A 15,536-nucleotide genomic window follows, 5' to 3' on the forward strand; every position below is an offset into this window, starting at 1 on the left:
TGGTGAGACGGGAATGCCATTGAGGACACGAGGCGCTAGCCCAAAATAGACACATTTTTAATTTCAGATAACGTTTTAGATTCCAATCATAAAAAAGTTTTAAGTAAAGGTTTTAAATATGCTCCAAGCTGCCCTGTAAATAGATTTGAAACATATTTTGATGTCAACAGATATATACGTAAATTATGTTTTAAATTTTTTTTTATGAATAAAGATTGCTACAGTAATTCTAATCCCAAAAAGGATGATAATTTTAAACACACCCTTCTAAAAAAAATAAAAAAATGTTTTCCCATACATCTGAAAACAGATAGTATGAGAGTATTTGAAAAAGTATGTACAGAGGAGATAAATGTCAGGATTACTGTTTGATCCAGCACGTAGAACTATATAGCACAGATGACAAATAAGTAACGTATCACCGGTCCTTAGAATGGCCGGATTTAACATACATAGAATAGTGAAAAATACTAGCCGAGCAGGGCCGGACTGGCCCACCGGGATACCGGGAAATTTCCCGGTGGGCCGCCGGCACCTGGGGCCGGGCAGACAGCTGGGTCTGCTGGCCGGCGGCCGCTGGCTGGGGAGGTCTGCTGGCGGCCGCAGGGGGAGCAGGCTCGTCTGTCTCTGCTCCCCCGCCCTCGCGCGCAGCTTAATGAGACCGGGGCCGGAATATGACGTCATATACCGGCGCCGGTCTCTTGCTAGCGCGCGAGGGCGGGGGAGCAGAGACAGAAGAGCCTGCTCCCCCTGTGGCCGCCAGCAGACCTCCCCAGCCAGCGGCCGCCGGCCAGCAGACCTCCCCCAGCCAGCGGCCGCCGGCCAGCAGACCTCCCCAGCCAGCGGCCGCCGGCCAGCAGACCTCGCCGGCCAGCAGACCTCCCCAGCCAGCGGCCGCCGGCCAACAGTCCTCCCCCAGCCAGCGGCCAGCAGAAGACCTCCCCCTGCGTCCACTAGCCCACCCAGCCGGTCACCAACAGGTAAAATATGTAATTCTGTCAGTGTCAGTGTGAGTGTATGTGTGTGTGTGTCTGTGTCATGGTGTGTGTGTGTGTGTGTCTGTGTCATGGTGTGTGTTTCTGTGTCATGGTGTGTGTGTGTGTCATTATGTGTGTGTCTGTGTCATGGTGTGTGTGTGTGTCTGTGTCAATGTGTGTGTGTCTGTGTCATGGTGTGTGTGTGTGTCTGTGTCATTGTGTGTCTGTGTCATGGTGTGTGTGTATGTGTGTTTGTGTCATGGTGTGTGTGTCTGTGTCATTGTGTGTGTGTGTGTGTCTGTATCGTGTGTGTGTGTCTGTATCGTGTGTGTGTGTCTGTATCGTGTGTGTGTGTCTGTGTCATTGTGTGTGTCTGTGTCATTGTGTGTGTCTGTGTCATTGTGTGTCTGTGTCATTGTGTGTGTCTGTGTCATTGTGTGTCTGTGTCATGGTGTATCTGTGTGTCTGTGTGTATTTAAAAAGTGTTTTTACTCACCTTTTTTTTTCTCCCCACGCCGTGCTGGTCTCCCCTCGACTGGCCCTGCCTCTATGGCTGAGATCATCAAGCATGATGATCTGAGCCAATCCAATGCTCTGCCATAGGATTGGCTGCAAAGGTGCTGCACACTGTGCAATCACGCTGTGCAGCACTGACACAGGAAGCACCTCTAGTGACTGTCTGAGTGACTGTCACTAGAGGTGTCACTAGGAAGCAATGTAAACACTGCATGTGAGTATGCGTAATGTATTATTAAATTAAAAGGACCAATATTATATATTAGAAAAAGAAATATATATATATATATATATATATATATATATATATTACTCAACCATCTGGGGTGGCAAGACATTGCCTTACATATTACATACGGCAATATATGGGGCAATGACTTATGGGGCTGGCATAGATTTTTTTTTTCCAGGGCTGCTTTGTATCCCCAGTCCGGCCCTGTAGCCGAGGTCAGGGAACACAGAAAGGGACGCAGCGATGAGGAGAGCCAGGAGTCAGGATACCAGAATATAGAGAAGTCAATAAACAAAGCCAAAGTCAAAAAACAGGTAGAAAACTAATAACAGGAACGCGCTCTCGGACAACCACAAGGTTGTCTGCAGTTAAGGCGAGGTAGTCTGCTACCTGTTGGTTGAGTCGTTCTCTGAGGGTGGACCCCGAAGGGCTGTGGCAATGCGTAGGACTTAAAAAGCTCTGCATGTCCTCCATCAACAACACGTCTGTAAAGCGTCCTGTCCTTACCGGCGTGGTCGTGGGACGTGGAGGATTACTTTCACCTCTTCCCCTGTTAGATTCCCGTTGTGCTGTGACATCACTCTTATACGCTGTGTAAAGCATACTTTTTAATTGATTTTGGAACTGCTGCATCCTTTCCGACTTGCCGTAATTCGGTAACATTTCAGGCACTTTCTGCTAATACGGGGGGTCTAGTAGCGTGGACACCCAGTACCGTTCGTTCTCCTTCAGCCTTTTTATACGAGGGTCCTTCAACAGGCACGACAGCATGAAAGACCCCATTTGCACAAGGTTGGATGCCGAGCTACTCATGTCCCGTTCCTCGTCCTCAGTGATCTCACTGAACGTATGTTCTTCCCCCCAGCCACGTACAACACCACGGGTACCAGATAGGTGACAACGAGCACCCTGGGATGCCTGTTGTGGTTGGTCTTCCTCCCCCTCCTCAAAGCCACGTACCTCCTCTGACTCCTCTTCCTCACAATCCTCTTCCAGCATTGCCGCAGGTCCAGCAAGCGATGCTGATAAGGCTGTTTCTGGTGGTGATGGTGACCACGACTCTTCCTCTTCACGCTCATCTACGGCCTGATCCAGCACTCTTCGCAGGGCACGCTCCAGGAAGAAAACAAATGTATGATGTCACTGATGGTGCCTTCAGTGCGACTGACTAGGTTTGTCACCTCCTCAAAAGGACGCATGAGCCTACAGGCATTGCGCATGAGCGTCCAGTAATGTGGCAAAAAAATTCCCAGCTCCGCAGAGGCTGCCCTAGCACCCCGGTCATACAAACAGCTTTTTCTTGTTGGAGCAGGCGGTCGAACATTAGGAGTGTTGCATTCCAACGTGTCGGGCTGTCGCAAATCAAGCGCCTCACTGGCATGTTGTTTCGCCGCTGGATATCTGAAAAGTGCGCCATGGCCGTGTAGGAACACCTGAAATGGCCACACACCTTCCTGGCCTGCTTCAGGACATCCTGTAAGCCTGGGTACTTATGCACAAAGCGTTGTACGATCAGATTACACACATGTGCCATGCACAGCACGTGTCAACTTGCCCAAATTCAATGCCGCCAACAAATTTCTTCCGTTGTTACAAACCACTTTGCCGATCTCCAGTTGGTGTGGAGTCAGCCACTGATCCACCTGTGCGTTCAGGGTGGACAGGAGTGCTGGTCTGGTGTGACTCTCTGCTTTCAGGCAAGTCAACCCCAAGACGGCGTGACACTGCCGTATCCGGGATGTGGAATAGTACCTGGTGAGCTGGGGGGGTGCCGTTGATGTGGAGCAAGACGCAGCAGCAGAAGAGGACTCAGCCGAGGAGGTTATGGAAGAGGATGGAGTAGGAGGAGTAGAGGAGGTGGCAGCAGGCCTGCCTGCAAGTTATGGCGGTGTCACCAACTACTCTGCAGAGCCACGCATTCCATGCTTGTCAGCCGTCAGCAGGTTTACCCAATGCGCAGTGTAGGTGATATACCTGCCCTGACCATGCTTTGCAGACCAGGTATCAGTAATCAGATGAACCGTTGCACCAACACTGTGTGCCAGACATGCCATTACTTCCTTTTGCACAATTGAGTACAGGTTGGAGATTGCCTATTGTGCAAAGAAATTTTGGCTGGGTACCTTCCACTGCGATGTCCTAATAGCTACAAATTTTTGGAACGCCTCAGACTCCACCAGCTTGTATGGTAAAAGCTGGCGGGCTAAGAGTTCAGACAAGCCAGCTGTCAGATGCCAGGCAAGGGGGTGACTTTGTGACATTGGCTTCTTACGCTCAAACATGTCCTTGACAGACACCTGACTGTGGGCAGATGAGCAGGAACTGCTCAAGGTGAGAGACGGAGTGGCGGATGGTTGAGAGGGGGCAAGGAGGACAGCAGTGGTTGACGTGGCTGAAGATGCTGGACGAGGAGGAGGATGGCGGCTTTGAGTTTGTGTGCTGCTTGTACTCATGTGTTGATCCCATAGGTGTTTGTGATGTGCGATCATGTGCCTTCGCAAAGCAGTTGTACCTAGGTGGGTGTTAAACTTCCCACGGCTCAGTTTCTTTTGGCACAGGTTGCAAATGGCATCGCTGTTGTCAGAGGCAGACACACAAAACAAATGCCACACTGCTGAGCTCTGCAATGACGGCATTCTGGTGGTGGCAACAGCATGCGTTGATTGGCGTGCTGTCTGGCTGACCCCGGGTGCCGATGCATGCTGTCTGACTGTGCCACTAACTCCTTGCGATGACCTCCCCCTGCTTCCAACTCGTCCTCCTCTCTGTCTCCCCATCTGAACTTTCCCCCTGTTCTTCTTCTCTTCTAGTGGGCACCCATGTGACATCCACGGACGCATCATCATCATCAACCGCTTCACTTGTATCTGACAACTCAGCAAAGGAAGCAGCAGCGGGTACAACATCATTATCATCACACGGTACGTCCATGTGTGTAATGCTGCCTGACTGAGACATATCCCTGTTATCTACATCCTCTGGCAATAATGGTTGCGCATCACTCATTTCTTCCAACTGATGTGAAAATAACTCCTCTGACAGATCAAGTGAAGCGGCTGTGGTGCTAGTGTTGGTGGTGGCAGCAGGCGGGCGAGTGGTAACTTGAGAGGTGCCCGAAGCTAAGCTGGAGGAGGATCGTGCGTCAAGGTTCCGAGCGGAAGCTGTAGTAGATTGGGTGTCCTGTGTTAGCCAGTCAACAATGTCCTCAGAACTTTTCGAGTTCAGGGTACGTGGCCTCTGAACACTGGGTATTATTCTAGGGCCAAAGGGAATCACAGCACCACGACGGCCCCTACGGGGTGGCCTGCCTCTGCCTGTCATTTTTTTTTTCGATTAGTGGTACTATGCTTGCAAGCTACTGTGACAACATATATGAGTGGCACTGTGCACTGGCAGAAGTTGGCAGAGTAGACGCTGTAGGCCTGACACACCTGCTTGCAGACAACTAACTGCTATTCAATCTATTACAGTCAATATGGTATTTTTTTTTTTTTAAATGTACACTACTGTTACACCAGATATGAGTTGCACTGGTGTGACACTGTGCCCTGGCAGGCCCTGAAACGCACACGTGTGAAGGAAACTGACTGCTATTATTTCACAGTCAAATTTCTAGTTTTTTTTTTAATGTACACTACTGTTACACCTGATATGAGTTGCACTGGTGTGACACTGTGCCCTGGCAGGCCCTGAAATGCACACTGAATACACTAGCCTAGCTATCGATTTCCCTATTAAAACAGCAGCAGCTACACTGTTCCTCATCTCACTAAGAATGCAGCTTCCGAATGAATCTAAAATGGATGCTGTCCAGGAGGTGGGAGGGTCTGGGTGGGAGGGCCTGCTGCTGATTGGCTGGAATGTGTCAGCTGACTGTGAGGTACAGGGTCAAAGTTTACTCAATGATGACAAATAGGGGCGGACCGAACATCGCATAAGTTCGCCAGCCGTGGCGAACGCGAACAAGCTATGTTCGCCAGGAACTATTCGCCAGCAAACTATTCGGGACATCTCTAATGATAATTTATTTATGTCATATTGGGAAGAATTTTTTGTATATTCCCAACATAGCTGGGTAGAGAACCTGGTCCTGTACAAGAGATACATCGATGATATTTTTATTATATGGAAAGGAGATAGTACCTCTGCACTTGATTTTATTAACTTTTTAAACCACAATTCATGGAATATCAAATTAACCCATGCATTTAATGACAATAAATATTTTAAAAAAATTTAGATCTAGATATTTATATTGAAAATGATCAAATTAAATCTTGCATATGTTTTAAACAAGTTGATGTCAACAGTTTTATTAATTGTAATAGTTGCCATTTTAAACCTTGGCTGTCAAATATTTATCGCGGTCAATTTTTAAGACTACGTAGGAATTGTTCAGATATAAACCAATATGACAACCAAGCTTCCATCCTTAAGGAACAGTTCATACAAAAAGGATATTCTAATGACTCATTACAAAACAATATAATGCAAGTCAGAGATTATGATAGGATATGATACTCAAATATAAACCCAAACAAGAAAGCAATAGAACAGACCAAATTCCTATTATTCTCAATTATAATAAAGATTTTAATACTGTCAAAAAGATTTTTATGAAAAATTGGCACATTTTACAACAGGACCATGAATTAGATCGAGAGAAGAGAGGTCTCCGCCACCAGAGATGTCCTTTCCCCCTAGTGTGAGTAATGCTAAAGTATTACCAAGCAGTAATCCAAGCGGTAATGAAGCAGGTATAGCGGTTCCCTACAATCAGGCGACGAGGCTCTGTGTTGAGGCTGAAGCTAAACTGATTTTAATAGGAACACACACGGCCTTTTATGTGAATCCCAATGCAAGGGGTTTCCTTTTACGTATTTCAGGGGCATTCCTTACTGGAACTGAGAGTAGACTGCTACAAAGTACATAACATAATTACATTATCTCTCAGGTCCAGGACATACAGATTAAATACACATCATAATAGACATTTAACAGTTAGGTACCCCCTTTAAGTTCTATATCCCCGGATAGCTTGGATCTGAGCGCACAACATATCTGAAAAGCGCTCATATCCCACGGATGTAACCGAAATGCCACCGGGGTATAGTCGGTGTGACCGCACACGAGGTGCCTGCCCAAAAGATTTCCATAGATTCAGGCTGTGTGGTCGGTCTCTTTTGGGAGTACAAAAACATAATAAAATACTGAAAGTATCTGTTTGTATGAGAGTTGGTCGTGTGCCCTTCGTTCGGGAGTTTGTTACTACCGAACCCCGCTCCAGTGAGTCAAATGAAACCGAACATACTTGGGGATGGAAGTCCCAACGGTGTTCGCGCCATCGAGTGGTCGATTTTAGTTCCATACACTCGACGACCAAACAGAGCTGAATGTGTTCACCAGGTTAAGATGGCCGCCGCCTCGTATTTGTCCAAACAAACGATGGCCACCCAGCCGACCACTTAGAATGTTGGTAATTGTGGTTTTCAAAAGTGTGAAAATATGTCAGGCAGGTTAATGAGTGGCTCACAAATGTTCTGGGTGGCCAATCCATTCGTTATATAGTTCGGTATACGAACCAAATTTTTCAATCTGTTCCGTGGTGTTTGTATACCGAACCAATCAAAGAAAAACAATAATCCAGGGACAGGGAATCTGTCACAGGTCCTAAACCTAAGTTTGTTTAAAGGGGATCGTGGAATATTAAACAAATCTTAACTACTAATTATATAGAAAAAGAAAACACCAATTTTATTAATCAAATAACTCAGTCCAAGAAAGGTTTTTATTATTGTGGAGACTGCAGAGGTTGCAAAATTAAAACCAATAAAGCTAGAAACAAAAACTTTTTTTTTTGCTTATACAACTAATAAAAAATATACTATCAATTCTTTCTTGACTTGTAACACTAAGAATGTCATATATGTTCTCGCATGTCTTTGTGGCCGTCAGTATGTCGGAAAAACATCAAGAAAGCTGAAGGTGAGAGTTTAAATACATATATATAACATAAATAGAGGATATTGTAACCATAGCGTCTCCCAACATTTCTCTGACCATCATAACAAAGATGCCAGTTTATTAACTTTTTTCGGCATCCAACAGGTTAAAGCACATTGGCTGGGGAAAGGGGTGGGGGGTGGGGGTGGGGGAGAGGGGCAGTGTGCCCTCCAACCTTAGCAAAAGCAAGATGAATTGGATATTTGACTTGGACACACTGTGCCCTAAAGGTCGTAATATTAATAAGGAATTGAGTGTTCTGATTTGACTAATCGATATGGTTTTATAAATGTTTTTATACATCCATATATTTTAATGATATTGAAATGGAGCCGTAGTTTCCCTGAGACCAACTATTCTTCCCAGGGCCATCATGTAACCACCCTCTAGACAGGAAACACGTCACAGGTAGTGACGCGCCGGCTAAACCATCAACAACTTGACCACGTGACAGCATGAACCACGCTACAGGACATGACACATTGACTGTTCATGTTAACAAGTCCCGGATGAAAATTTGGAAGATCGGCGGACCTATTATGATTGCATAGGACTATGGGGGATATTATTGCACTCCTTCTATAACCGGATGTGCCACCATATTGGGGTTGGCAGACCACATCTGGCCCAGACCATATTTGGAAATGGGAGGCTCGAACCAGCAGGGAAGATCCTCTAATCTCCATGGCCATCGCAGGCCATTGGGAATTTGCCCAGTTCTCCGATGGCCAGTCCAGACCCAATGACAGTAGATGCAGTATGGCTCATATCAATTGATTGAGCAGTACCAGCATCTTATGAGGTATTAAATAAATCCTCAGAATGACACTCTACTGATTGGTGGAGCCTCATGCTGGCAAAGGAAACATATGCCTGCTGCTTCTGCTAGCAGTGTATCAGCAGAAGCAGTAGTAATTTTAAAGGTATGTTTTTTTCATTATTTTTTTTGCATGTCTTGTAATAAATTATCTACATAATGCACTAAAAAATAGTGTCACTTCAGTTCAGTTCAATGCTAGATCATTATTTCAATCTCAGTGTTTAAAAATTATTCATAGAATGTCCCTCCCTTATTAAAAAATAGAACATACTGTGTGCACACAATGATGTGACAGTGATACAGTACATTCCAGTTGCATTTCAAATAAATGAATAATCTGGTATATTTATATGGATTTCTTAAGGTTTTATTTTTCTGCAACTAATGACAGGAGAAATGGCACAGATACATCTTTTTTACATCAAATTTACAGATGTCTTACACATAACCTACTTTAACCCCTTAAGGACCAAACTTCTGGAATAAAAGGGAATCATGACATGTCACACATGCCATGTGTCCTTAAACCAGATTTCTTTTCATTTTTGATTTTTCTGTCCATCTCTGACAAAATGTTATTTTAAACAGACATAGCTTGCTAGAGAACAAAAAAATATTCCCTAATGTTCCTTAAAAAGAGGTATAAAAGGTGGTTTACGAAGATGGAATTTACAGATGGGTTCAGCAACCATAGAAAGCACCTTTGGCTCCGCACGAGCAGTTTAATTGAATGTAGACTGCAAGTACAAAATTCCTAGAATGTAGTTGTTAATCTTACAGGCTCTCTCTGTCTTTGCCATTTAAAATAATGTGTTTCTACCAAGCTATTGGAAACGTATTTTAACTCTACATTTTATTGCCTTATTTATTGTATATTTTTTATGTACTCATTTTCCTAATGAGGTCTAATGTATTTGAAGAATAGAATGGAAGATAAAAAAAAAAAAAAAAACTTTCCTTGATTAATTTTGCATAATGTCTCTTAAGGCTACAATTTTAGTTTTAGTTTTATATATGAAAAGGTCAGAAGCAGGAAATAAAAATAGCTGTGCATACCCAATTTTTAGAAGCTTGCTTTTTATAAGATTTAGAACAGCCATTAGATGTTGTTATATGTGATTTTTTTTTTTTTTTAAATATTCATTTTTATTGATTGAATAAACCATGATTGGGAGAGATATTATTCAATTATAGGGATTAACATGTAGTACTTATTTGAGTCTGGTTATTTCCTACTGAAAATGACATATGTATATATACATATGTCAAGAAATGTAATTCTATTTTATAAACAAAACTATAATCACTATATCATAGAACATGTGAAATTTGTTGAATTATTGATCAATATAATGAATCCAATTTGGACAAGAATTAAAGGAACATTATAGTCACCTAAATTACTTTAGCTAAATAAAGCAGTTTTGGTGTATAGAACACGCCCCTGCAGCCTAACTGCTCAATCCTCTGTCATTTAGGAGTTAAATCACTTTGTTTCTGTTTATGCAGCCCTAGCCACACCTCCCCTGGCTATGATTGACAGAGCCTGCATGAAAAAAAAAAACTGGTTTCACTTTCAAACAGATGTAACTTACCTTAAATAATTGTATCTCAATCTCTAAATTGAACTTTAATCACATACAGGAGGCTCTTGCAGGGTAGTTTAGCAAGCTATTAACATAGCAGGGGATACGAAAATCTTAATTAAACAGAACTTGCAATAAAGAAAGCCTAAATAGGGCTCTCTTTACAGGAAGTGTTTATGGAAGGCTGTGCACGTCACATGCAGGGAGGTGTGACTAGGGTTCATAAACAAAGGGATTTAACTCCTAAATGGCAGAGGATTGAGCAGTGAGGCTGCAGGGGCATGTTCTATACACCAAAACTGCTTCATTAAGCTAAAGTTGTTCAGGTGACTATAGTGTCCCTTTAATACACACAGAGGGAATATTTAATTTTAATTCCACTACCAGTACTTCAGGGAGTACTTCTAATTGAGATTTTAAAAATGGTGATGTCAAGAAAATCCCATGTGTTCTTTGCAGGTTCTTTACAGGTAGGAAGCATTGGCCACCTTTCAGCATGGTCACTTTCATCAAAGCCTTTTGGATCTTTAATTGGTACCTCTTTCAGGTGCATATGCAAGATTAAAGACTAACCCTATCCTTATTTTATAAGAAGACACCAAATATCAGGGAGTCTCTATTCAGCTATATATGCACCATGCTGTTTATTAAGACTTTTAGAAAACTCCTCCATATGCATTCAAATGTTTGCTCTTTTACATTGTTTTGTATAATATCTCCTGACTACAAGCACCAGTTAAAACAATGTTTTAGAACCCTTGTGTGCATGCCACTTGTGGACAATATATGTTCATCCTAATTAGATGTAACTGTTGTCTTCATTTTGGTCTTAATGTATTGATTGTTTGTTAGAAGTTAAATTTGCTAATCTTGTTATTCTTTACCATGTCATATTTTATTAAAAATATACACTAAGGAACAGACCACACACACACACACACACAAAAAAAAAAAAAAAATGACAAAGCTACTAAAAATAACCTATCTGAGCAAACAAATATGAGAATTCAGTTAGACCATATGGCCATATTGTATTAAGCCCACCACTATGGCCACATTGTGTTAAGCCCACCACTATGGCCATATTGTATTAAGCCCACCACTATGGCCACATTGTGTTAAGCCCACCACTATGGCCACATTGTGTTAAGTCCACCACTATTTCACAGTACCCCAATATCACAAATTTTAACATGGGAGATTAACATGCAATACTTACTGCAATACTGCAATACTTACTGCTTAAACTGCTTCAATAGACTCCCCTTAATCTATGTTTTCCTGTGGTCAAAAACAAAGAGGCTGCTATGATGCATGGGTGGGCTGCTAAGCCCAGTAGGAATCTGGTGTGGATTTCAAATCTACACAGAAAAAAATGGGAATTATTGTGTACCTTCACTACAAATAAAAGTATATTTATATAATCTAACACAATTATTATACTTTGGTTGAAGATTTTTTCTAGATTTTTTTTCATATAAAAATAATAAATATTTAAAAATTAAGTTTTCATGTTTTACTATAATTGAGTAAAATTAGCGTAGTCGGCAGGATTTACCTAGTAACTAGTTATGCTATGTGAGTAAAGTACAAAATTCCAGGAGGAATTATTTACTGAAACGTGCATTTTCAATTTTGATTGTTTAGTGAATAGGCCCTTACAACAGCTGCATGCTGTTGTTGTAGTCTAGTAGATTAATTGTAGAAATTGTGTTGAAAAGTGCCCGGACAGGAAATGCTCAACTGTCTAATGAAAAATCCCTTTAAGCAATTAAAGACTGGTGTTGAGAATAGCATTTGTATTGTCTCTCATTGTGTTTTCAGATCCCCCAAGAGTAGACAGTACACATTCTGTTTCGAAAAAAATATGAATGAAGTAGTCATGGAATCATCGCCAAGTATGGATAAACTCCAGAATGGAGTTTTAAGCTCATAGCTATAGAACTGATAATATATGCAGCTAGTGTGTACCCTGAAGATGGAAAGAGCATGGTGTAGCAGTTTTGGGATTTGATTTGTGTAAATACCCCCCAGAAAGGACAGAATTGACACTACCACAGGGTGTACTCTGGTGCAAGCATTACAAATTTATTAAATTTGTGAAATAACTGCAATTGTTATAAGAAAAATGCGTCGGAAACAAGTGAATATTTGAATCCAAAAATAAAAAACAAGTTGTATTAGATGTTGTTGGAAAGGAGAGAACTTTATATCTCCTTACAAATTAAGGAAAAATGTTTGTTTGTGATTTGGTGTTTCCTCCATGGAACCAAGAAAAGATGATTGATGAAGAAAAACAGATGATTGATGCTAGGGACAGCCACTAAATGTTGATTTTTTTTCACAGATTAGGTGACAAGTTATTGATAGATGGACACCAAGGAGGAGCAGAAAAAAATATATCTATATTTATTCTTTACATTTGATATTTAATAAATATATAATATATTAAAGGAGCACTATAGGGTCAGGAACACAAACATGTATTCCTGACTCTATAGGGTACCACCATCTAGCCACCCTGGTCCCCTCTTGCCTCCCTAAAAATAGTAAAATCTTACTTGTATTCAAGTCTGGAGCAGCAGGCTTGTGTCCCTGTTTCCTGTAGACCTGCCCACTGCCTGCTGACATCAGCAGAAATAGTAGCATGATCCAATCACAATGCTTCCCCATAGGATTGGCTGAGACTGACAAAGAGGAAGATCAGGGGCAGAGCCAGCACAATTCAAACACAGCCCTGGCCAATCAGCATCTCCTCATAGAGATGAATTGAATCAATGAATCTCTATGAGGAAAGTTCAGTGCCTGCATGTAGAGGGAGGAGATACTGAATGTTTGGATGCATTTTAGGCCGCCATGACCCAGGAAGGATCTCTAACAGCCATCTGAGGTGTGGCCAGTGAAGTTATCACTAGGCTGTAATGTAAACACTGTATTTTCTCCGAAAAGACAGTGTTTACAGCAAAAAGCCTGAAGGTAATGATTCTACTCACCAGAACATATTCAATAAGCTGTATTTGCTCTGGTGACTATAGTGTCCCTTTAATATAGATTTTTTTTTTCACTGTTCTTTCTTTTTCCTTCTAAAAGTTATTTTTTCTCATTTCATCTGTGAACCAAATGGTGTGAAAATGCTCCTATTAGTGTACCGATAAATATATATTATATTTTTGCTCAATTTTGATTTGTCCAAATCCTTTTTCCCTAAATTATTTGCATGGCTCGAAACACCACATGGACAAAATTTCTGAAATTCTGAAATGTATTTTGTTTTGGCATTGCACAACTCTAATGTACTTTATATATACATCATCACTCTAAACTGGATATCTCAGTTAATGCTGATGGTTGAAAATTATTTCAAGTGATATATAAAGAAACTAGATAATTTTTAGATTAATTTAAGTACTTTACAGGGTGCAACACAGCAAAATGCACAGCTATGTATATGGAGAATGGGGATAACCTTTGTTCCACACACAAAAAAAAACTAAACATTTTTGCAACTTGAGAAGTTGGGATGTGGTGTTGTAATCATGTTGGTAAAATTGGCAATCTGTTTATTGTATTATTTAGGGGATTGGCAGTGCATTAACAATTATACGACATAAAAATAGTAATTCAAAATAAATATTATTGTTATTATTATCATCTGGATTTATCTATCACCAACATATTCCGTAGTGCTTTACAATACAATCACAAAAACGTACAGAAACAATAGGTTGAAGAGGACCCAGCTCAAACAATCTTACAGTCTATGAAAGTACTCACTTTTCTTGGTGAGTACCTGTCAAGCCTGCTCCGGGCCATTGCTGCAACATACTCTTCCCTCTGGTTTTGGCAAATTCTGGCATTCAGATGATGCCGAATGCGCACACATGTACTAGGGGGGGGTGTGCACTAATGTTATGTATGATGTTATGAATGCCTGGTTGCACCTAAGTTAACTCCTTAAAGACCCATGATGGTTCAGGACAGTCATCAGAAACATACCCTTGAGAACTGATGACGGTCCTGAACCGTCAAAATTAATTACCCGATCGCCGCCATTGACCCGCCGGCAATCGGCGTTGCTCTGGTTCTGGGGGGACTGCTTGACAGCCCAAACATCTCAACTTTAATTACAGCTTGGCCATTTGAGCCTTAATAATGCAATTTATTTGAATTTCCTACAATTTGGAGTTTAGTAAATTAATTTGTAGGCCAATCTTGGGCCTTTCAATGTTTTCTGTGGAAGTGCAGTACATGAGTTTAAAGGCTATGGAGTTCAGAAATAAGAAGTTGTTTCATTTATGAAAATACATGAATTTAAACCTCAAGGAAGAAGGTTCCAACCTTGACTGGGTAAACTAATTTTCACATGGTTGAATACCATTCAGTCCAGTTTTTGTAGTATGGAGTCTACTAAATGATAATGAAAGTGCATAAGCACTTTAGGTTTACAGATATTATATTTATATGCAACAATGTGGGGTAGATTACCAGGAGGAATATGGGAACTAAAATAATAATAAAAAAAAACATTTTATAATTTTTTGTAAAATACATATATATATATATATATATATATATATATCATTAAAGCTCTAACTCTACTTTGTAGTTTTACATTTTTGTAAATTTAAGTTGACAAGCAGAAATATTCAAAAAGCTAAAAAGGATGTATTTTATAACCAATGCATATGAATATGTTTACTGAGAAATGTGATTATTACAGGAAATATTTTGAATAAAACAATAAAACAACAAGAATCCTAATTTAGGTTGAAAATAATAAAATGAAATAGAATAAATTCTCTAACCTGTTCAGTCTCTTTGCAGACCTTGTGTCACACAGCAACACTTTCATTTGCGTATTAATGTAAAAAGCAAACATTATTTTCCGAGTATAATGTCTTCCTGAACTATAGAGTCACAGTGCACAAACATTTCTGATTACGCAGATAAATTGTTGCATCTTCTTTGACATAGCTATCATATTCTTCCAGCTCTATGTGAGAGAAGCCCCGATAGTTTAATTAACCATGACTTAAAAGGTGACATATTATTTTATATATTCCGGACACGATTTTCTGTTGTTACCTTTTGAATGCAGGGAGAAACAATTTTACAAGTAACTAGCAAAGTATTCTTATGTCAAGTTCAATGTCTGATGTTATTTGTATCACTGAACAAAATAAGGATGCATAACATTCTGATTTATTTCACAGGGCTGAATTTTAGCTGTTATTTTCCTTGTATTGCATCTGGCGCTTTTCAAATAGACAAGAAATATATAAATTAATTTCAATAAGAACAACTCTTTTTTATTTTTAATTTCCTACTGGTATTAGATTGGAATTGTCTATATCAGGAGTTCATCCTTAGCTTCCAACCTGTTCTTGGGCTATTATTCTGAA

This window comes from Pelobates fuscus, chromosome 10 (assembly GCF_036172605.1).
Source record: "Pelobates fuscus isolate aPelFus1 chromosome 10, aPelFus1.pri, whole genome shotgun sequence".
NCBI classification, from domain to species: domain Eukaryota; kingdom Metazoa; phylum Chordata; class Amphibia; order Anura; family Pelobatidae; genus Pelobates; species Pelobates fuscus.